This window comes from Aquarana catesbeiana, linkage group LG02 (genome assembly GCF_042186555.1).
Source record: "Aquarana catesbeiana isolate 2022-GZ linkage group LG02, ASM4218655v1, whole genome shotgun sequence".
In the NCBI taxonomy this organism is placed as follows: Eukaryota; Metazoa; Chordata; class Amphibia; order Anura; family Ranidae; genus Aquarana; species Aquarana catesbeiana.
In genome coordinates this window covers 8070503-8093940 of record NC_133325.1, presented here as the reverse complement: position 1 = coordinate 8093940, position 23438 = coordinate 8070503, and the positions used below count along the sequence as shown (strand labels likewise).

Below are 23438 nucleotides of genomic sequence, written 5' to 3'. Positions count from 1 at the left end.
TGTAGCGGCCCACTGCCGGTACCATGTGATCGCTGTGACCAATCACAGTAGATAACATGACAATTGTGAACAATGAATGGCTTTTATTCATGACAGTTATTGTGTGGTTGGTCACAGTGATCACATGATACAGACAGGGCCAATCACAACAATATATACTGAATGAATCTATTTAATTCAGTAAAAGGCTTGCTTATAGCAATGAAATTCACTGCTATAAACAATCATAGTGTGTAAAAAAAAAAGAAATCATGATTACTTCCCCAGAGTAGTACAGTGTTAGTATGGTACACAGTTACACAGTTAGTAGGTTGAATAAAGACACCAGTCCATTCAGTTCAACCCGAGTAAGTATGGGTGCATGTCTACAATTGTCCCTATCCATATACATTGTGTCTCATTAAGATGCTCATCTATTATATTATTATTTAAGGTACCCATATACCGCCGTCAATTTACACAGTGCTCCACACATCGCACACTCACATCGGTCCCTACCCTCAAGGAGCCCACAATCCAAGGTCCCCAACTCACATTCATATACCAGGGCCAATTTTGGACAGAAGCCAATTAACCTACCAGCATGTCTTTGGAGTGTGGGAGGAAACCGGAATACCCGGAGGAAACCCACGCAGGCACAGGAAGAACATGCAAACTCCAGGCAGGTAGTGTCATGGTTGGGATTAAAACCAGTGACCCTTTTTTACTGCTCGACAAGAGTGCTACCCACTACACCACTGTGCCGCCTATAACACTAGTAGTGGTAACACTATATTGCTTTGGTCACAGTATATGTAAAAAAAATGTTTAAAAAAATTAGTATTAAAAATACTTTTTTTTTTTTTACATATTGTCACCAGTCGGTGTCCCTGCTCACCTCCACACCAGTTATATGAGGATGCTGTACTGTACTGGGGACAGGATGTAAACAATAAAAAAATCCAAAATATTGTAACAAAAAAATCAAGTTAGACTTACCGGTAACTTGTTTTCCAGGAGTCTTTCAGGACAGCACCTTGAGAGTGTGGCTCCACCCACTTGACAGGAAACACACCTCCACCAAACTTTAAAAGGAGGCTCCTTCCCACTTATCATCAGTAGTAGTAGAGAACCTCCGGCCCAAGCTGGAACACATAATCAGAATATGGTTAGTCACAGCATAGTAATTTAATACAATAAGGGCGGGTTGCTGCTGTCCTGAAAGACTCCTGGAAAACAAGTTACCGGTAAGTCTAACTTGATTTTTCCCTTAACGTCTTTCAGGACAACACCTTGAGAGGATAACAGAGACTTACCCACTTAGGGAGGGACCACAGCCTGCAAGACCTTTCTGCCAAAAGCCTGTTCACTGGCTGACAGAAGATCCAGCCTGTAATGACGGACAAACGTAAGGTAACTTGACCACGTAGCCGCCCTACAAATCTGATCTGGGGTGGCACCAGCCATTTCTGCCCATGTAGTGGCCTGAGCGCTGGTAGAATGCGCTTTAATTCCCAGCGGGAGAGATAACCCCGACTGAGAGTAGGCTAGAATAGCTGATTTAAGCCATCTAGCTATAGATCCCTTAGAAGCTTGTTGGCCCTTCTTTTTACCCGAAAAAGGTATAAAAAGAGAATCCGAGGATCTAAAGTTACTTGTTACCTCCAGATACTGTAATAAAGTCCTTCTTACATCCAAATTGTGGAATTTTCCTTCTTTTTCCCCCGAAGGGTTAGAGCAAAAGGTTGGCAGGATGATCTCTTGCGACCTATTGTGTGCTGACGTTACCTTTGGCAAAAAACCCGGATCGGTTTTAAGTATAATCCTATCTGTGTAGATAGTTAAAAAGGGTCTCTTAACAGATAGGGCGTGCAGCTCACCAATTCTCCTTGCTGATGTTATTGCAACTAAGAACAAGGCCTTAAGAGTAATGCCGCGTACACACGGTCGGACTTTTCGTCTACAAAAGTCCAACGGACGCTGACGGACTAAAGCTGGCTGGTAATCCGATCGTGTGTGGGCTTCTCCGGACTTTCAACTGACTTTTTTAGCCTCAAATCCGACGGACTTTAGATTTGAAACATGCTTCAAATCTTTACGTCGTAAGTACGACGGACCCCGAAATCCGCTCGTCTGTGTGCTAGTCCGACGGACAAAAACCCATGCTAGGGCAGCTATTGGCTACTGGCTATGAACTTCCTTATTTTAGTCCGGTGTACGTCATCACGTACGAATCCGTCGGACTTTTGTGTGGTCGTGTGTAGGCAAGTCCGTTCGTAAGAAAGTCTGCCGCAAGTCCGCCGAAGGTACGTCGGAAGTATGTCGGACAGGCTGTCGGACTTTTGTAGACGAAAAGTCCGACCGTGTGTACGCGGCATTAGATTCCTTAGAGAGATTCCTTGTAGTGGTTCAAAAGGTTCCTTTGTAAGGGCTTGCAGGACCACTGATAGATCCCAATTGGGAAAGTGCTTAGCCGGAGCTGGTCTAGATCTGGTAAGTGCCTTGAAAAATCTTATAACCAAGGGCTCAGAAGAGACTGGTCTTTCTAGAAATACTCCCAAAGCAGCTACTTGAACTTTAAGGGTGCTGACTGACAATCCCTTGTCTGCCCCCTCTTGAAGAAATTCCAAAATTGACACAAAATTTTTTACTTTTCTCTTAGTCAAAAGACAAAAAGAGTTGAAGACCTTCCAATATTTAGCATAGATTTTTCTGGTCACTATTTTCCTACTGGAAAGTAAGGTAGTTACCAAGGGTTGTGACAGACCTTTGTTTCTTAACAACTGCTCCTCAGAAACCAGGCCGTGAGGCTTAGAGTGGCCACTCCCGGATGCTGTATTGGACCCTGTAGGAGCAGGTCCTGCCGGAGAGGCAGCCGCCAAAATGGTTTGACTGCCATCTGTAGAATGGTGGAAAACCATGCCCTCTTTGGCCAAAATGGAGTAATTAGGATTACTGCCACCTTCTCCCTCTGTATCTTCCTTAACACCAACGGGATAAGTTGGAAAGGAGAAAATGCGTAACCCAGATGGAAGTTCCAGGGCTGGATTAACGCATCTGTCCCCTGGGCCTTGTCGTTTCTGTGAATAGAGAAAAATACTGGGAGTTGTGTATTTTCCTGTGACGCAAATAGGTCTATTTGCGGTTGACCCCAGGCCCTGGTAATTATTGCAAAGATTTCCGGATTCAGGCTCCATTCTGACTCCTGAATCCGCCTTCTGCTTCGATAATCTGCCACTACATTTAAGGTGCCTTTGAGGTGGACTGCTGATAAGGACCGAACATGCTTTTCTGCCCAAACCAGGATCTTTGAAGCTAGCAACTGAAGTGTTTTGCTTCTTGTACCCCCGTTTGTTTAGGTAGGCTATGGTAGTGGCGTTGTCTGAGAGGACCCGGACATGAGAACCTTGAAGGATAGGAGAGAAGGCATCTAAAGCTAAGGAGACTGCCTTTAGTTCCCTCCAATTTGAGGACCTCTTTGCCTCTGTCCGAGACCACATTCCTTGCGTGAAGTCTTGGTCTAAGTGAGCTCCCCAACCCCATACACTGGCATCTGTCGTTACCACTTTTTCTATTGGAAATGACCAGAGCAGGCCTTCTGACAGATTCTCCTGTCTTCTCCACCACCAAAGTGATCTCTTGACTTTGGTGGGTATCTTTACCTTTGCTTCCAGAGATTCTGACCTGTGATTCCATATTCTCAGGAGAAAGCTCTGGAGAGGCCTGAAATGTAACCTTGCCCATTGAATGGCTGGTATGGTTGCGGTTAGGGTTCCTAGGGATGACATCACTTGTCGGACTGATAATTCCTGGCTTGCCTGTAAGGACGCTACTACCTTCAGGACTTTCCCCTTCTTCTCTTCTGGGAGAAAAATCTTTTGTTCCCTTGAACAGATCTGATACCCCAGGAATAGTATTTTCTGGGCTGGATTGACTTATGCATATTTATGATCCAACCCATGGTTTCTAGATGACCTCGGGTCTTTCTGAGGTTGTCTAGCAGTCTTTCCCTGGAGGGGGCAAAAAGGAGTAGGTCGTCCAAGTACGGAATTACCGCAATCCCCTGCATGCGAAGAGGTGCAAGCGCTTCTGCCATTATTTTTGTGAATATTCGTGGGGCAGAAGACAGGCCAAAGGGGAGGGCCCTGAATTGCAAGTGCAGAACCTCTTTTCCCAAATTTATCGCCAATCTTAGGAATCTTTGGGATATGCAGATAGGCATCTCGAAGGTCTATTGATGCCATAAAGCATTCCCTCGTCAATAGATTCTTGACCGTGAAGATGGAGTCCATACGTTAGGTTTAGGATTAACCGAAAATCTCCGGATGGTTTCTTTATCAGGAATATACGGGAATAAAATCCCTGATAAAGCTCCCCCTGTGGGACGTAAGTCATAACCCCCTGATCTATGAGATCCTTTAATAGGTTCTTCATTGCCAGGGATTTTGTTACGTCTCTTGGAAGATCTGTCACCAAGTACCTTTCTAGGGGGAGATCTGAAAATTCTATATTGTAACCCTGGGCTAGCATATTCAGAATGTACTGGTTTTCTGTTATGCTTGCCCAATAGGGGAGAAAGTCTTGTAGTCTTCCCCCTACCTGTAACCGACTGTCATTGCGTCTTGCTGGCTGACGCAGGAGTATGGAAAAGGACATTTCCTCTGCCCTTACCCCTCTGCCCTGACCAGCTTTTCTTTTTCTCTTGAGGCTTGTTCTGTTCCTGAGCCCTTTGAGGACGAAAAAAACGTTTGACTGGTTGTTTCTTCTTTTTGACAGGAAAAGATTTCTTTTTATCTGCAGTCCTGTCCAGAACTGAATCCAAATCAGGGCCGAACAGTAAGTCTCCTAGAAAAGGGACCCCGCATAATTTATTTTTAGATGCTGTGTCTCCTTGCCAAGTCTTTAGCCATAAAGCCCGTCTAACCGAATTAGCAAGGGCTGCCGCCTTAGCTGTCATCCTGATAGACTCTGCTGAAGCATCAGAGACATAGGCTACGGCTGCTGAGAGGGTAGAAAAGGAGTCAAGAATTTCTTGCTTAGGGGAATCTACTATTATATGCGCTTTAAGCTGATTTACCCAATACTCCAAGTTCCTGGAGATGCAAGTAGTTGCCATTGCTGGCTTAAGGTTGCCCATAATGGATTGCCAAGTCCGCTTGAGCTGCTGATCCATTTTTTTATCCATGGGGTCTTTTAAGATCCCCATGTCCTCAAATGCTAGATCAGTAGATCTTGACACTTGAGAAAAGGCTGCATCAAGTTTTGGAACCTTATTCCAAAGAGCTGCTGGGTCTTCATCAAAAGGGAACCTTCTCTTATGAGCCCTAGAGAAAAATGGTTTCCTATCAGGGTCAGTCCATTCTTTTCTGATTGTTTCAGAAATCACTGCATGGACTGGAAAGGTACGGGACTTAGACTCACTAAGCCCTGCATACATCTTGTCATGTAAAGACATCTCCTTATGCTCTTCCTCAAGGCCTAGAGTAGCATAAATAGCCTTTAAAAGGCCCTCCACCTGATCCAAAGATAATTTATACCTGGAAGACATATTTTCCAGCTCATCACTATCCTCATTCGATTCATTAGAATGGGATGGGGAAAGCCCTTCCCGGTTCAGAGGACCCATTTCCGCCTCTACTGCCGGGACTAACAGTGAGCCTTGAGAGGACTGTGAGGTAGTGAGCTGACTTGTAGATGGATAGGTGAGTGAGGATCTGAAGGATTGAATGGTAGCATCCAATTCCTTTTTAGCAGATGCGATTAGATCACTGCATGCGGAAGTGGTTTCTTCCCTCACCAAGGAGTCAATACATGCTTGACATAAAGCCTTTTTCCAGCCTTCATTTAACTTAATTTTGCATGAAGGACATTTCTTTCTAATCCCAGGGTCAGAGCTCTTGGCCTGCCATGATAAGGGAAAAAAAGAGAGAGAAAAAAGACAAACCATCTTTTAGAGTCAGCCTGATTACTCAAGGTTGCTCACCACAGGTGCACAGTGAGAAAAGCTATCAGACTCATGTGCCCTGACAGGCCCCTCCCCACCAGGGGGAAAAAATACCCTCAAACTTCACTAACATTAGAGAGAAGAGGGCTAGAGAGAGACCCCACAGTAAAGCTGAGCAGAAACTACAGTCTGCTCCTTACCTGGGCCTTGCTGGTGCCTGTGCCTGTTCCACTCGCTGCGGTTCCTGAATCCATGCTGAGGCAGCAGCGTGATGCCTGTGGCGAAAACGCCGGTTCCGGACTCCAATAGCACCTGTGCGCCAGACCGGAACCGGCAATAAATAGGCACCAGACCTATTCCTCCCTCCTCCCCCTGCGCTTCCGGCGGAAATGACGCCTGGCGCCTGCTCCATGGATGCCGCCCCACTTCCGGATACCTCACATCCGGCGGATGCAGTCCTCTGACTGCCCTTCCCAAGATGGCGGCGGCGTCAGGGAAAAAACATGTGCAGGCAAGAAAAAAACAAACAGAAATGCCTGACATGCCTGACGCCTCTGCCTGGGAGCAGCAATACCCGGAGCAGTCCTGGCTCTCCCCGAGCACTGACGAGGGAGAAGGAGCCCATCCACCCGGCACCCGTAAGCCTGTGGAAAATGGGAGGAATCGGCTCTCCTGAGGTAGGTAAAAATAGTGGAGTAGGGAGCTTGTTCTCTCAGGACAGAACCTTGAGAGCTCCAAACTCCCACATGTGTTCCCGCCGGAGGAAACACATAAACTGATGATAAGTGGGAAGGAGCCTCCTTTTAAAGTTTGGTGGAGGTGTGTTTCCTGTCAAGTGGGTGGAGCCACGCTCTCAAGGTGCTGTCCTGAAAGACGTTAAGGGAAAAAATTATTACTTTATAATACCCACCATGCCTCTTACTAAATACCTTGGAATGTCTACTTTCCAAAAAGGGGTCATTTGGGGGATATTTTTACTGTCCTGGTATTTTCGGGCCTCAAGAAATGAGATTGCCCATCAGTACATCAGGGATGATCGATCTTCAGATATTTATCCCATAGTTTATGGGAGGTGAAGAAGGTGAAGATATTAAAGATAAAGGTTTTCAGGGATTACCTAAAGACAGAGTAGAAGATAGTCAGACAGATTGAGGTAGAGAGTTCCAGAGGATGGGAGAGGCTCTGAAGAAGTCCTGGAGGTGACCATAGGAGGAGGTGACATGGGAGCTAGAGAGTAGGAGGTCATGTGAGGAATGAAGAGAATGGTTTGGTTGGTAATGTAGCTGGGGGAAGAGTTGTGGAGGGCTTTGTAAGATGTTGTTAGTATTTTGAATTTGTAATAGGTAAGGGATTGTCAAACAAAAAAAGAGTTCCCCTGGCATGATTGCACCTCTAACAGGTAAACATTTAACTGGGAAAAATTTGGTGCAAGAGTGAGGACTGTATACCATCTGGTCAAACATTTATATCCGTACTCCTAGAAAGTCTTGTAAAAGAGGGATTTGTGAGCAAATAATAGGATATGATCTCTTTCTGTCTGGGTGAATGTGTGACCCAAATCTCTTCCCATGTCAGAAGGATTGGAGTTGTGAAATCTTCATTTTGATTGGTAAGGAAGTGATGATATGGAAATTGTGCGACCTTTCGGCTGACTTCATCTTTATTCAGACATCATGCAAGAATGCATTGTCACCTGACCTGGCTGTAACGCTCATTAATAAAATGTCTCAATAAAGACATAATCCACTTGCCAAACACAATATGTATATATACACAATGCGGTTTTGAAGTGGTTTGCAGGGGTTATGGCTGAAGCCAGTAATTCTGTTTCTCATAAAAGTGATCCGAGCTGCTGATAAGCCACTGGATTGCTTTTAGAAGCAGCCAGAGAGGTCGTCCCCCCTCGGGCTTACTGTACTTACCGGTTTTCAGGCCTTTTGGTATTAAAGTAGTGAGATTATAGATCCAGTATTTATCTTTACATAGTTAAACCTTTTTGTAGTCTCCTCTCCTAGGAGATACATTTAGGGAAAAGATCCCCTTCACTTTCAGGCCATCTGTTTTTTCCCCACACACATTTTCCTAATATGTTGTGCTAAGAGATTCTCTTTTTCATCTTTTCTATGGGGTCCATTGATGTCCCTCAGATGTTCACAGATACGGATGTTCAATTGTCGCTTTATTTTCCATATATAGAATTTTTTACATGGACATTCCAACATGTAGATCACTTTGCTTGTAGAGCAATTAATAAATCTTTTCATTTTAAATGTTTTGGATCAATCTGAATCAGTGAATATTTGAGGAACATTGAATGAAAGTACAAATGAGTGAATTAGTAGCTAGGTAACATGAAGTGATGCCTTTTGGCCTTCACAGTCAGTTTTCTACTGAGCATGCTGGAGCCACTCTGCACCTTGTGAATGGTCCTGTAGTCTTCTGGGACCTGTGATGTGTCCCAGAAGACTGCGGGGGAAGAGAGGGGGATGAACTTCCAGCTGAGACTGCGGTGATCTGAGCAGGAAGTGAGTGGGTACCCATCAAAACCAGGTACCAGCTCCCCCCTCTTTCAAAAAAAGTGCCAAATGTGTCAGTGGAGGGGGGAGGATGCATACAAGTGTATTTTCCCCTTTTGGGTGGAGGTCGGCTTTAAGCATGGTTGGGATAACCAAATTTTCAATGCCTCTGTCTCTCAGAAATTGGGTTTCAGCAGCAAATCCATCAAAGCCAGTGACTGAGAAGTTGGGTGAAAAATCGGACCTTTAGATAACAGATTTGGGCCGTCTGGTGGAGGTCACAGAGCACCGTCTGATAGATAAATGAGGTCAGTGTACCCCACTCTGCAAGGTCAGTCCTATTCTATGACAATGACTGGAATGCTTTCTATCCATTAAAGACGAGCTCCAGATTTTCATACACTTTACATAGTTTGGGCCAAGCTGGTCCAATCACACTATGTCCCTCACCAACATGTGAGGCCGCTGGATGTGTGGTATAAGCTGTATATGGCTGAGGCTACATACAGTATACAGCTCTGTGTTCCGGGTTCAAGCCGAGACTTCCTGTCTCATACCCAGAACACAGTAGGGTCTATCTGATTGGTGCTCAGCCATTCAGAGAAAGCGATGTGACAACGCACCACACACCACTCTACAAAAAAATTCTAGAGCTTCTTTGGGACGATTGTTGCGCATAGGGCAGTACATTCCAACAAATGGTCTACCCAATGTATGATGAATGAAAACACTCCAAAACGTCAAAAAAACTCCTCATGCAGGAATATGAGTTCCCGCTACGCAGAGATGTGAATGCGGCTTGACAGCTGAATGACTCCATCCACTCCCTCCTATGTACTTCTATAAAGCTGGCCATACACTATACAATCTGATTGTATAGTGTATGGTGAGCTTTACAGAACCCAGGACACACTTCTCTAGATTTCAATATTACAGCTCTATCCACATCAGCTGTTATCTGATCGCTCAGCTCCTGCACACTCTGCCAAATGAACGATCTATATCTGTGTATTTATTGAGAACGGTGATTACTGATTGCATAGGAAAAACGTGCACCTGATGATGTGGGTGGAAGGGGGGAGGGTAGATGATGCAGGGTGTGTCACATCCCAAGGTGTGTCCAGGAAGTAATGGAGAAGTGATTATACAGCCAGCTGGACACTGAGGTAAGGGGGTGTAAGATAAATAGAAAGAAGCACATTAATGGTATATTGGTACATAGGGGGGCTGGGATTTAGGTGGGGAGGGGAACTTATCCTTAAATTCACGTACACACGGTCGGACTTTTCGACCGGACTGGTCCGACAGACTTTCCAGCGTACTTTCGACTGATTTTTGACGGACTTCCGACGGACTTTCTAACGAACGGACTTGCCTACACACGATCACACCAAAGTCCGACGGATTCATACATGATGACATACACCTGACTAAAATAAGGAAGTTGATAGCCAGTAGCCAATAGCTGCCCTAATGTCGGTTTTTGTCCGTCGGACTAGCATACAGACGAGAGGATTTCTGGGTCCGGCGGAGTTACGACGTAAAGATTTGAAGCAAGCTCCAAATCTAAAGTCCGTCAGATTTGCGACTGGAAAAGTCCGCTGAAGGTCCGGTGAAGCCCACACATGATCGGATTGTCCGCCGGCTTTGGTCTGTCGGACCAGTCCGGTCGAAAAGTCTGACCGTGTGTACGCGGCATAAGTCAGCAATGTGAGGGGGTGCAGTATTTGGGGTGCACAGTGTTTATAGATTTGTGAGGGTGGAGGGGTGAAAGGACGCAGTGAGGTTCTGGGACAATAAAGACCACTCTTGGGGGCGCATGCGCGGACTCCTCCAAGATGGCCGCTTAAGCCCGGAGCTCCGCACTGCCCTGACCACCCGGTGCACATAGCGGGGGATCCGGGACTCCGGGGACCACGAGACCCACCTTGCAGCTTGTAGGAAATGCTGGGGAGCAAGCACATGCCAGTAGGATAATCCAGGAGGGAACTTGAACCTCTGTTCAGAGCCTCGGCAGAGCGGGCCGAATCCAAGATGGCGGGCGCCATGCTGCAAAGCACACAGAATGCTGTGGAGAGCCCTGGAGACAAGCTATCCTATGCTGCAGTGACCCGCTCTCTCCCTCCTGGGACCCCAGTGAGTACTCCTCAACCTTTGGCACAATCCACGGTTTACTCAGAGCCCTTTACTGAACAGCCCATGACACCCCCCTCAAAGCCTCCTTCCCCTCACATTTCAACAGGGCCTGAGCTGGCGGTCACTCCGGCCCACACCATTCTCTCAGCCCCTGACCTCTTCTCCCAGTTATCAGTCCTGCTGGATAGAGTTTTGGCTCAAACTGCAGCCAAAATAACGGGCGATATTAGGGAAGATTTCCAAGCTCTGGGCTCCAGAATGGAGGCGATTGAAGACAAACTTGACCAAACCATATCTAAAACCAGACAGAACTCTAATCACATACAGGTGCTACAGGATCAATTGGATATTGCGCTCACACGCATCGATGACCTTGAAAACAGGTCCAGAAGGGAAAACTTTAGAATTAGAGGACTCCCAGAATCTATAACTGACTCCACGACGGTGGTTCAGGACTTCATTAAGCAAATAATCCCTGATATTCCTTCACATAAGCTGGAAATTGACCGCGCACACAGGACATTAGGACCCCCGAGGAAAGATGGCCTTCCCAGGGATATCGTGGTCAAGCCACACTACTTCTCGGTAAAGGAAGAGGTGATGAAAAAGTGCAGATATCAACAGCCCCTCACATGCAGAGGTCACGCCATACAAGTTTTTGCGGACATTTCACCAAACACAATACAAAAAAAGAGGACACTGAAGCCCCTACTCTCTGTGTTGGCTCAACATGAAATTAAATATAAATGGGCCTTTCCCTTAGCGCTCAAGTTTGATTACAGAGGTAAGACACATTCCTTCCGAAGTCTTCCAGAAGGAGAACGGATTCTGTTAGACCTCCGTCTCATCTCTCAAGAGTCAGCTATGGACTTCAACAATTCATCGGTGGGATCATACAAACGCCCCTCACCAGCAAGCCCTTTGCAGCCCATGTGGGAAAAACCTAAATACAAATGTTCCAAAGAAGCCAGACCACCATGAGACAACGAGTCAAGAAGATGTCTGACTGACTGTCCCCTTTCTTTTTTTTTTCTACATGAACACAGTTCACTTTTTTTCTAGGTTTCTCTCCTCTGAGCTCATTTAGGGCTCTGAGTGAGGGTGTGGGCTTTAGCCCCTGTCATTTCTTCCCCGATCTCCGGGGGGAGAGTGGTGTGTTTAAGGGTTACAACACCACGTGGCTAGCTTAGGATATTTTCTTTTAGTATGAGGGGGGAGGGGGCGGGGGGGGAGGAAGGGATTTTTTCTTTTTCCTTTCTTTTCCTTCTCTCTCTTTATTTTTTCTTAGTATTTTTGTCTTATGTACTACATTCTAATCCAGTTGCGTCCCATAGGGGTACCCCTATTGGGATCTGAGCAGTTTCCTGTATATTATTGTGGGCCAACATGGCCTTTATGTGGTATTTAATATTACTTCAATGTTAGGCTCTTATCTTCTACACTGATATAAGTTCCAGTTAACCATGACAACGTGCGGTAGAGTTTTCTACCATGACACTTCCTGCTGCAGTGTTTTAGTCGCAGGAAGGGTTCCATTTTTCCTGGGCTGAGGTCCAGGAGATCCCCCCCCCTCTCGGAACGGTATCCTGGGCAGGGGGGGGGCGGTGGGGCGGAGGGTTGGCGGGGTCCCATCGGATCCCCAGATTGGACTAGCTCCGATTAATAGTTATGATGTTCTTTGATTTAACATGGTGCGCCGAGGTCGAGGCAGTTATGCTGCACCTCCACCGAACCCAGGGACTAGGTGATGCCTGTTCCCTGGGTTAGGAGTCCTCCCTGCTCGCAGGGTTTGGACACTTTCTCTACTTTGAGGAGTGATGTGCTCCGTTGCCATCGCTGCTCACTCAAGTTCCACAAGGGCTTGACTTACCCTTCTTTTCCTCCCCTTCTTTCCCCTTTTCTGCTTTCCTCTCTAACAATTTATTTTCTTGCAGTTGGCTGTCTGCTGGGCAGTATCCATTCTCTAAGTAAAATGTGAAGGGCTATCATCGCAGTTCCAGCTACGGTTCCCATTCTTCGCTCGGACCAGGTAAGCGGTGGTAGATGGGGGGGTAAGTCCTCTGTTTCTGCTCCATGGCTGTCACTGATTCAATGACCTCCCTGTTAAGGGTGGCCACTCATAATACCCAGGGGCTAAATTCACCTTCTAAACGAAGGAAGGTACTCGATTTCATGAAATCCCGCAAGATTGATGTCTTATTTCTTCAAGAAACACACTTCCCGATCCGGTACAAACCTAACTTCATTCACGCTCAGTTCCCATTATTTTATTTAGCTAACGCGGAGGATAAGACCAGTGGGGTTGCTATCCTTATCTCCAAAAATTGCAGATTTACACTACATAAGGTACAGCAAGATCTAGAGGGGAGGTATATTCTAGTGAAGGGCTCCGTAGAGGGCAGACTATATTCCCTGGTAGGGATGAGCTTCGAGTTCGAGTCGAACTCATGTTCGACTCGAACATTGGCTGTTCGCAAGTTCACCGAACAATTTGGGGTGTTCGCGGCAAATTCGAATGCCGCGGAACACCCTTTAAAAGTCTATGGGAGAAATCAAAAGTGCTAATTTTAAAGGCTAATATGCAAGTTATTGTCATAAAAAGTGTTTGGGGACCCAGGTCCTGCCCCAGGGGACATGGATCAATGCAAAAAAAAGTTTTAAAAACGGCCGTTTTTTCAGGAGCAGTGATTTTAATAATGCTTAAAGTCAATCAATAAAAGTGTAATATCCCTTTAAATTTCGTACCTGGGGGGTGTCTATAGTGTGTCTGTAAAGGGGCGCATGTTTCCTGTGTTTAGAACAGTCTGACAGCAAAATGACATTTTGAAGGAAAAAACTCATTTAAAACTACCCGCGGCTATTGCATTGCCGACAATACACATAGAAGTTCATTGATAAAAACGGCATGGGAATTCCCCAAAGGGGAACCCCGAACCAAAATTAAAAAAAAAAGACGTGGGAGTCCCCCTAAATTCCATACCAGGCCCTTCAGGTCTGGTATGGATATTAAGGGGAACCCCGGCCAAAATTAAAAAAAAAAAAAATGACGTGGGGTTCCCCCTAAATTCCATACCAGACCCTTCAGGTCTGGTATGGATTTTAAGGGGAACCCCGCGCCAAAAAAAAAAAAAAAAAACGGCGTGGGGTCCCCCCAAAAATCCATACCAGACCCTTATCCGAGCACGCCACCTGGCAGGCCGCAGGAAAAGAGGGGGGGATGAGAGTGCGGCCCCCCCTCCCTCCTGAACCGTACCAGGCCACATGCCCTCAACATTGGGAGGGTGCTTTGGGGTAGCCCCCCAAAACACCTTGTCCCCATGTTGATGAGGACAAGGGCCTCATCCCCACAACCCTGGCCGGTGGTTGTGGGGGTCTGCGGGCGGGGGGCTTATCGGAATCTGGAAGCCCCCTTTAACAAGGTGACCCCCAGATCCCGGCCCCCCCCTGTGTGAAATGGTAAGGGGGTACATAAGTACCCCTACCATTTCACGAAAAAAGTGTCAAAAATGTTAAAAATGACAAGAGACAGTTTTTGACAATTCCTTTATTTAAATGCTTCTTCTTTCTTCTATCTTCCTTCATCTTCTGGTTCTTCTGGTTCTTCTGGCTCTTCTGGTTCTTCCTCCAGCGTTCTCGTCCAGCATCTCCTCCGCGGCATCTTCTATCTTCTTCTCCTCGGGCCGCTCCGCACCCATGGCATAGGGGGGAGGCTCCCGCTCTTCTCTTCTTCTTTTCTTCTCTTCTGTTCTTCTTCATTTTCTTCTCCGGGCCGCTCCGCAATCCATGCTGGCATGGAGGGAGGCTCCCGCTGTGTGACGGCGCTCCTCGTCTGACAGTTCTTAAATAATGGGGGGCGGGGCCACCCGGTGACCCCGCCCCCTCTGACGCACGGTGACTTGATGGGACTTCCCTGTGGCATTCCCCGTGACGTCACAGGGAAGTCCTGTCAAGTCACCGTGCGTCAGAGGGGGGCGGGGTTCACCGGGTGGCCCCGCCCACCCGGTTATTTAAGAACTGTCAGACGAGGAGCGCCGTCACACAGCGGGAGCCTCCCGCCATGCCAGCATGGATTGCGGAGCGGCCCGGAGAAGAAAATGAAGAAGAACAGAAGAGAAGAAAAGAAGAAGAGAAGAGCGGGAGCCTCCCCCCTATGCCATGGGTGCGGAGCGGCCCGAGGAGAAGAAGATAGAAGACGCCGCGGAGGAGATGCTGGACGAGAACGCCGGAGGAAGAACCAGAAGAGCCAGAAGAACCAGAAGAACCAGAAGATGAAGGAAGATAGAAGAAAGAAGAAGCATTTAAATAAAGGAATTGTCAAAAACTGTCTCTTGTCATTTTTAACATTTTTGACACTTTTTTCGTTAAATGGTAGAGGTACTTATGTACCCCCTTACCATTTCACACAGGGGGGGGGGCGGGATCTGGGGGTCACCTTGTTAAAGGGGGCTTCCAGATTCCGATAAGCCCCCCGCCCGCAGACCCCCACAACCACCGGCCAGGGTTGTGGGGATGAGGCCCTTGTCCTCATCAACATGGGGACAAGGTGTTTTGGGGGGCTACCCCAAAGCACCCTCCCATTGTTGAGGGCATGTGGCCTGGTACGGTTCAGGAGGGAGGGGGGGCCGCACTCTCGTCCCCCCCTCTTTTCCTGCGGCCTGCCAGGTTGCGTGCTCGGATAAGGGTCTGGTATGGATTTTTGGGGGGACCCCACGCCGTTTTTTTTTTTTTTTTTTGGCGCGGGGTTCCCCTTAAAATCCATACCAGACCTGAAGGGTCTGGTATGGAATTTAGGGGGAACCCCACGTCATTTTTTTTTTAATTTTGGCCGGGGTTCCCCTTAATATCCATACCAGACCTGAAGGGCCTGGTATGGAATTTAGGAGGACTCCCACGTCATATTTTTTTTTTAATTTTGGTTCGGGGTTCCCCTTTGGGGAATTCCCATGCCGTTTTTATCAATGAACTTCTATGTGTATTGTCGGCAATGCAATAGCCGCGGGTAGTTTTAAATGAGTTTTTTCCTTCAAAATGTCATTTTGCTGTCAGACTGTTCTAAACACAGGAAACATGCGCCCCTTTACAGGCATACTATAGACACCCCCCAGGTACGAAATTTAAAGGGATATTACACTTTTATTGATTGACTTTAAGCATTATTAAAATCACTGCTCCTGAAAAAACGGCCATTTTTAAAACTTTTTTTTGCATTGATCCATGTCCCCTGGGGCAGGACCCAGGTCCCCAAACACTTTTTATGACAATAACTTGCATATAAGCCTTTAAAATTAGCACTTTTGATTATTCATGTTCGTGTCCCATAGACTTTAACGGTGTTCGCATGTTCGAACGAACTTTTTTCCTGTTCGCATGTTCTGGTGCGAACCGAACAGGGGGGTGTTCGGCTCATCCCTATTCCCTGGTATCTTACTACGCCCCTAACACAGGACAACTAAAATTTTTTAGTAATATGTTTAAGACGCTTGGGCCACTGCTAGAAGGCTCCATAATTTTTGGTGCAGACTCTAATGTAGCCTTCGACCAGGGTCTAGATAGATCCAAACCTCCCAACGCCCAAAACATCCGCCCAACTAAAATCAGTTCTAAAATAGCTAAGTTGATATATTCACAGGGTCTCACAGACAGTTGGAGGGAGTTGAATCCCACCAAAAAAGATTATACTCACTTCTCCCATGCCCACCAATCCTATGCTCGTCTAGACCATCTGCTAGTTTCGAATAACTTGATCCTGGCAGCCCAAAGATCACAAACTACTGACACAGTGTGGTCTGATCACTCCCTGTTGAGTGTTCTGATAAATAACCAAACCCCACACTCCAAACACAACCTCTGGAGACTAAAAGAAAACATTCTTTCTGACCCCTCCTGGAAAGTAGAAATCGAAAAGGCCATTACTGAATACTTCACTCAAAATGACACTGCAGATGTCTCAGCAGAAACCTTATGGGCAGCACATAAGGCTACCATAAGAGGGAAATCAATGCAAATAGCTTCCCAAATTAAATAGATAACCAAATTATCTAGATAACCCAGAAAAGAATTTCCAAAAATTGTGTTTGGAACACAAGAGAAACCCTGCTTTAGTACCCGTATCCTGACTGGATGTGGCGCGTCTAGAACTAAACTTAGCTCTTACAGCTAAGGCCGAAAAAAGCCTATCATGGCTGGGAGCGAAATACTATTATCAGAAGGATAAAGCTGGGTCTCTCTTGGCGTCATGTCTCACACCACGCACTCGTTCTTATACCTTCCCTAAAATTAAAGTAGCGGGCCAACCATACACGACAAACCCTCTGAAAATCATGGAAGCTTTCCATGGTTTCTACGCAGATCTTTATAGCGAACATAAGGCAAATAGACCCCAATCTTTGACTACATTTTTAGATAATCTACCGATTCCCACTCTTTCGGCGGAACACAGAGACAGACTCGAAACCCCAGTTTCCACCGCAGAAGTCCTAGCGGTAATCAAAAACTTAAAGAGGCGCTCGGCACCGGGTCCAGACGGCTTCTCCGTACCATACTATAAGACTTTTGCGAACACCATAGCTCCTTATCTTGCTAAATTCATTAACTCTAAAACAAAAGGAGACCCTCTGTGACCCGCAAATAAACGCTGCTTTCATAACCGTAATACCAAAGCCAGATAAAGATCAGGGACAGGTATCTAATTATAGACTCATATCTCTGATCAATAACGACCTGAAAATAATGACTAAAATTATGGCAGACCATTTGGCCTCCTTTATTGGGTCCTATATTCATAAGGACCAAGTAGGGTTCATCCCTGGAAGGCAAGGTCCTGACCAAATCAGAAGAACTGTAGATGTGGTTTCGCTCCTACAATCTGGCTGGGATGGCGGGGGTGAACAAAAGGGAATGTTACTATCCCTAGACCTACAAAAAGCGTTCTACTCTGTCTCTTGGTCCTACCTGTTCTCAATTATACAACAATGGGGGTTTGGTCCCCTTTTTTCAGGGTTACTTCACTCCCTATACTCTAGCCCAGAAGCTAGAATTAAATTACAAGGACAACTCTCTGAACCTATCAAAATAGCAAGAGGGATCCGCCAGGGATGTCCGTTATCGCCACTGATTTTTGCGATAGCAATTGAATCACTGGCAATTGCTATCCGCACTAACCCTGATATAGCGGGGGTGCGCCGCGGGCCCAAAATACACAAATGCAGCTTGTTCGCTGATGATTTCATTGTTTACCTCACGTCCCCAGTAACCTCACTCCCGTTCTTATGTAAGCTCCTAGAAGACTTTGCACAGCTCTCAGGATTACGTGTTAACTACTCCAAATCCCAGGCACTCAATGTGTCCCTCCCGTCATCCCTGGTCTCTCGACTGAAGGAATCATTCCACTTTTCGTGGAGTGAATCCTCCATAAGATATCTCGGTGTCAATCTTACTCCTAAATTCGAACAGCTATATCAGGCAAACTATCCATATACAAAAAATTAGAATACGATCTCAAACAATGGTCGCCGCGCCACATTTCCTGGCTGGGTAAAATAAACTCTGTCAAAATGACTCTTCTTCCGGGGAGGTCTTATGACCACAAAGCTACAAGATAAAATGTAAAATGTCCCAGAAGGGGGCGCTCTGTCGGGGGCGGTGGGGGACAGAGAAGATCGATCTGGAGATCTGACCTCGGGACCATGGAGGGAACAGTAATGGGAGGTGTACTGTAGATCTGCTTCATTGCCGGGTTCACCTCCATTACTACCAACAAGTGATCTTCCATATACCAGCAAAGACAAGTGTGACCCCCAAATCTCATCCAGTCACCTTACATGAGAACATGTCCCCCCATCCCCCATCCTGTGTCAGGGTGCAGGGGGGTGCAGAAGGAGGATCTAGTCTGCCGGTCTGTAGTAAGTATGGTGGAGAGGAGGGGGAGGGGTATTAGGAATGTCATGTATGTCAGCTGTGCTGGATCATTAGTGGCCCCACACCTGCAATCCGGACAGTTCAGTGTACAGACAGAGGGGGGATTTACTAAAGGGAAATAGTCTGTTCAAAGAAATTTCCCCCCAGAGATTAGTGAATGTGGTGAAATGTCACTTTGTAATGAATATCCAATCACGTGCACAGAAATAAAAACATGGAATGTTACTCACACGTGATTGGATGATGGAAGTCAGCAGAGCTCCGCCTCCTTCACTGACCCCTTGTCTACCAATGTACATTCGTTATCCTTCTGGTATTCAAGAGGTTAATAGAGAAATGAGCTTTGTATTATTCTCAGCCGGTGATTGGCCGTCATGTAGAAGTGATCGGGGCAGCTGGAGAACTGGCCAATCACAATACGGGGAATGAGTCGCCCCTCCCCTTGCTGGCACCACCTGCTGTTCCCTGCCGTGTTTCCTCTGGGAGGTCCAAGATGACGGAACATCGATAAACCACTATAGATTGTTATGTAGGAGGAGCTTGGAGAACATCCCATCCCCCGATATCCTCTGCCATGAATGACCCCAGAAATGACCAGAATTGTGTCACATCCGGGGTCACCGCTGTCATTCCCGACTACTGTAGCTGGTATATGTCATGTACAACACAATATATAGAGTAGAGAGGTCAGCACTATTGTAATGTACAACACAATATATAGAGTAGAGAGGTCAGCACTATTGTAATGTACAACACAATATATAGAGTAGAGAGGTCAGCACTATTGTAATGTACAACACAATATATAGAGTAGAGAGGTCAGCACTATTGTAATGTACAACACAATATATAGAGTAGAGGGGTCAGCACTATTGTAATGTACAACACAATATATAGAGTAGAGAGGTCAGCACTATTGTAATGTACAACACAATATATAGAGTAGAGAGGTCAGCACTAGCGATGAGCCGAACACCCCCCCAGTTCGATTCGCACCAGAACATGCGAACAGGCAAAAAATTTGTGCGAACACCGTTAAAGTCTATGAGACACGAACATGAATAATCAAAAGTGCTAATTTTAAAGGCTTATGTGCAAGTTATTGTCATAAAAAGTGTTTGGGGACCCGGGTCCTGCCCCAGGGGACATGGATCAATGCAAAAAAAGTTTTAAAAACGGCCGTTTTTTCGGGAGCAGTGATTTTAATAATGCTTAAAGTCAAACAATAAAAGTGTAATATCCCTTTAAATTTCATACCTGGGGGGTGTCTATAGTATGCCTGTAAAGGGACGCATGTTTCCTGTGTTTAGAACAGTCTGACAGCAAAATGACATTTCAAAGGAAAAAAAGTCATTTAAAACTACTTGCGGCTAGGGATGAGCTTCGTGTTCGAGTTGAACCCATGTTCGAGTCGAACATCGTCTGTTCGCCTGTTCGCCGAATTGCGAACGATATGGGCCGTTCGCGCCAAATTCGTGTGGCGCGTCACGGCCCATAATTCACTGCGGCATCGCAGTGCATTGCTGGCTGATGATTGGCCAAGCATGCACTATGACCCGCATGCTTGGCCAATCACAGCGCCGCCTGAACAGAGAGCCGTAATTGGCCAAAGCCAAGGAGGCTTTTGGCCAATTATGGCTCAGGGGATTTAGTACACGCCCCACACTATATAAGGCCGCCTGCACGGCGGCCCTGTGTAGTGTGTGTTCCGGCGTTGAAAGAGAGAGAGAGAGAGACAGTGTCATTTGATTTGAGTTAGAAAGATTAGGCAGGACAGTCAGTGAGTTAGCTGCACTTATAGTGTATTGTGAATATATATGCATCCCAGGTGTTGCATATATATATACACACTGTATTCCGTTCAGCTAGATCCGTTCCTGTTATCTTCCTACTGACAGGCAGGCTTGTCTTCTTACAGTATTTACAGCTACCTGAAGAAAATTGCTGGTGTTCTTTTGATCCTATTAGTACCACAGTCAGGCAGCTAGACTATTTACAGTTAGTGTAGTGCGTCCTGCTCACAGTGTTCAGCTAAACCTACAAGTTAGTGCTGTGTGTCCTCCTCACAGTGTCCAGCTAAACCTACAAGTTAGTTTTTTGCGAGCTCTGCACAGTGTTCAGCTAAAGCTACCTGTAGAAGGTTGGTGGTGTTCTCATACTACAAGTAGGCAGTTGATTTTGCTAGCTGCAGTATCAGTACAATATATATATATATATATATATATATATATATATATATATCCCCGCTTAGTGCAGCTACAGGCCATTAGTATGTCTGGAAGGCCAAAAAGGAGAGGCAGACAGTCACAAGCCAATAAGAGAGGGCAAGCAGGCTCTGTGTCTAGTGCTGGTCATGGAGACGGTGCATCCTCATCAGCACGTGGCCGTGGGACATGCTTGGCCTTTTTTTTTGGTTGCTGGCCGTGTTGTTGAGCTGCAACATGCGGAAGACTTGGTCGAGTGGATGACCAAGCCATCCTCATCCTCCTCATCCTTTCTCACCCATGCCCAGGGTACTTTGTCTGGCAAAGCAGCGGCCTCTTCCCTCGGCTCAATGTCATCAGTGACTCCTTCCCTAGCCCCACCATGTCCTCCTGAGGAGTCCCTCGAACTGTTTGACCACAGTGTTGGGTACATGCTCCAGGAGGATGCCCAGCGTTTGGAAGGCTCTGATGATGATACTGAGCTCGATGAAGGCAGTAACATGAGCACGGACAGAGAGGGTGCCCAAGAAGGACAGCAATCTGGCAGTCATGCTCCCCCTGCTGCAGCATACTGCCAGGTTTGCTCCAGTGATGAGGAGGGAGGGGATGATGAGGTCACTGACTCCACGTGGGTGCCTGATAGGAGAGAGGAGGAGGAGGAGGAGGAGGCAGCACATCACCAACGAGGCAGGATGCCCTCCAGGGGCCAGCCTAAGGGCAGCACATTGACTGCATCACACCCCAAAGCTTCACATGTGCAGGGCGCTGCAGTCTCTGCGCATTATTCAAAAAGTTCTTTGGTGTGGGCCTTTTTTGAGACGAGTGCATCAGATCGCACCGCTGCTATTTGCAACATATGTCTCAAGCGTATCTCGCGTGGCCAAAACATCTCCCGCTTGGGTACCACATGCTTGACCAGACATATGTTGACCTGCCATGCAGTTTGTTGGCAAGCGTATCTAAAAGTCCCACACCAAAGAACAAAGAGGACCTCTCCTTGCTCCTCATCAGCTGAGATCTCAAACCCCACTATACTTTCAGTCCTCTCTGAGACCTGCACTGAGAGGAATGAAGGTGTAGAATTAGGTGTGTCACAGCCAAGTACTTGCGGGCAATCTGCTGTTGGTACACCGACGTGAGATTGTACCAGGCAAATTTCCCTGCCCCAGCTGCTGCACCGCCGAAAGAAGTTTGCTCCCAGCCATCCACATGCCCAGCAGTTGAATGCTAGCTTGGCAAAATTGCTAGCACTTCAACTGCTGCTTTTTCAGTTGGTAGACTCTGCCCCCTTGCGTGAGTTTGTGGAATGTGCGGCTCCTCAGTGGCAGGTACCCAAATGCCACTTTTTCTCACGGAAGGCGATTCCGGCTCTCTACCGGCATGTGGAAGGCAATGTCCATGCCTTGCTGGACAGGGCGGTCAGCGGTAAGGTGCATATTACCGCTGACTCATGGTCCAGCAGGCATGGACAGGGACGTTACCCAAGTTTCACGGCGCATTGGGTGACTCTTCTGGCAGCTGGGAAGGATGCAGGACAAGGTGCAGTAGTGTTGGAGGTTGTTCCGCCACCACGCTTCCAAAATGCTAATGATTGTGACACACCTCTCTCCTCCACCCCCTCCTCTTCTTCTTTCTCCATGGCCTCTTCCTGTGCTTTGTCCTCGGAACCAGCAGTGCTCCGTAGCCGTTCAAGGGGCTACGCAAGTACGCAGGCCAAAAGATGCCATGCGGTGCTTGAGCTGGTGTGCTTGGGGGACAGGAGCCACACTGGGGCAGAGGTTCTGTCAGCTCTGCAGAGGCAGGTTCAGAGGTGGTTGACGCCACGCCAACTTAAGGCAGGAATGGTGGTTTGCGACAATGGCACCAACCTCCTCTCTGCCCTCTGACAGGGACAAATTACCCATGTGCCCTGTTTGGCTCACGTCCTTAACTTGGTGGTGCAGCGGTTCTTGGGCAGGTACCCGGGCTTACAGGATGTCCTTAGGCAAGCCAGGAAAGTCTGTGTGCATTTCCGCCGGTCATATAATGCCAGTGCTCGGCTGACGGACCTCCAAAAAAGGAGTTTAACCTGCCCAAGAACCGCCTAATCTGTGACATGCCCACCAGGTGGAACTCAACGTTGGCCATGCTGCAGCAGCTGAACACGCAGCAGAGGGCCATCAATGAGTACCTGTGCGACTATGGCACAAGGACAGGGTCAGAGGAGCTCGTTTTTTTTTCCCCACGCTAGTGGGCTATGATCAGGGATGCATGCACTGTCCTGTCACCATTTGAGGAGGCCACGAGGATGGTTAGCAGTGACAGTGCATGCATCAGTGACACTGTCCCCCTTGTCCACCTGTTGGAGCACACGCTGCGTGGAATAATGGACAGGGCACTTGAGGCAGAACAGAGGCAGGAAGAGGAAGATTTCCTTAGCTCTCAAGGCCCCCTTTATCCAGACAGTGTTCCTGCATGCCCGCCGATCACACAGGAAGAGGACGAGGAGGAGGAGGATTGTGTCAATATGGAGGTGGAGCCTGGCACTCAGCATCAGCAGCAGTCTTTAAGGGATCAGTCCCAAGAAACCCATGGACTTGTACGTGTCTGGGAGGAGGTGGCTGTGGATCATGTCGTCCTTAGTGACCCAGAGGACTCCGGACCGAATGCCTCAGCAAACCTATGCTGCATGGCCTCCCTGATCCTGCAAAGCCTGCGTAAGGATCCTTGTATTCGTGGTATCAAGGAGAAGGACCAATACTG

The 23438-nt window shown here is 47.2% G+C and overlaps 1 pseudogene; it reads right to left on the bottom strand.

Annotated features, from left to right (window-relative positions):
- The window catches only part of LOC141126578 (uncharacterized), a 1610887-nt pseudogene that overhangs the window by 295496 nt on the left and 1291953 nt on the right, over positions 1 to 23438 (bottom strand).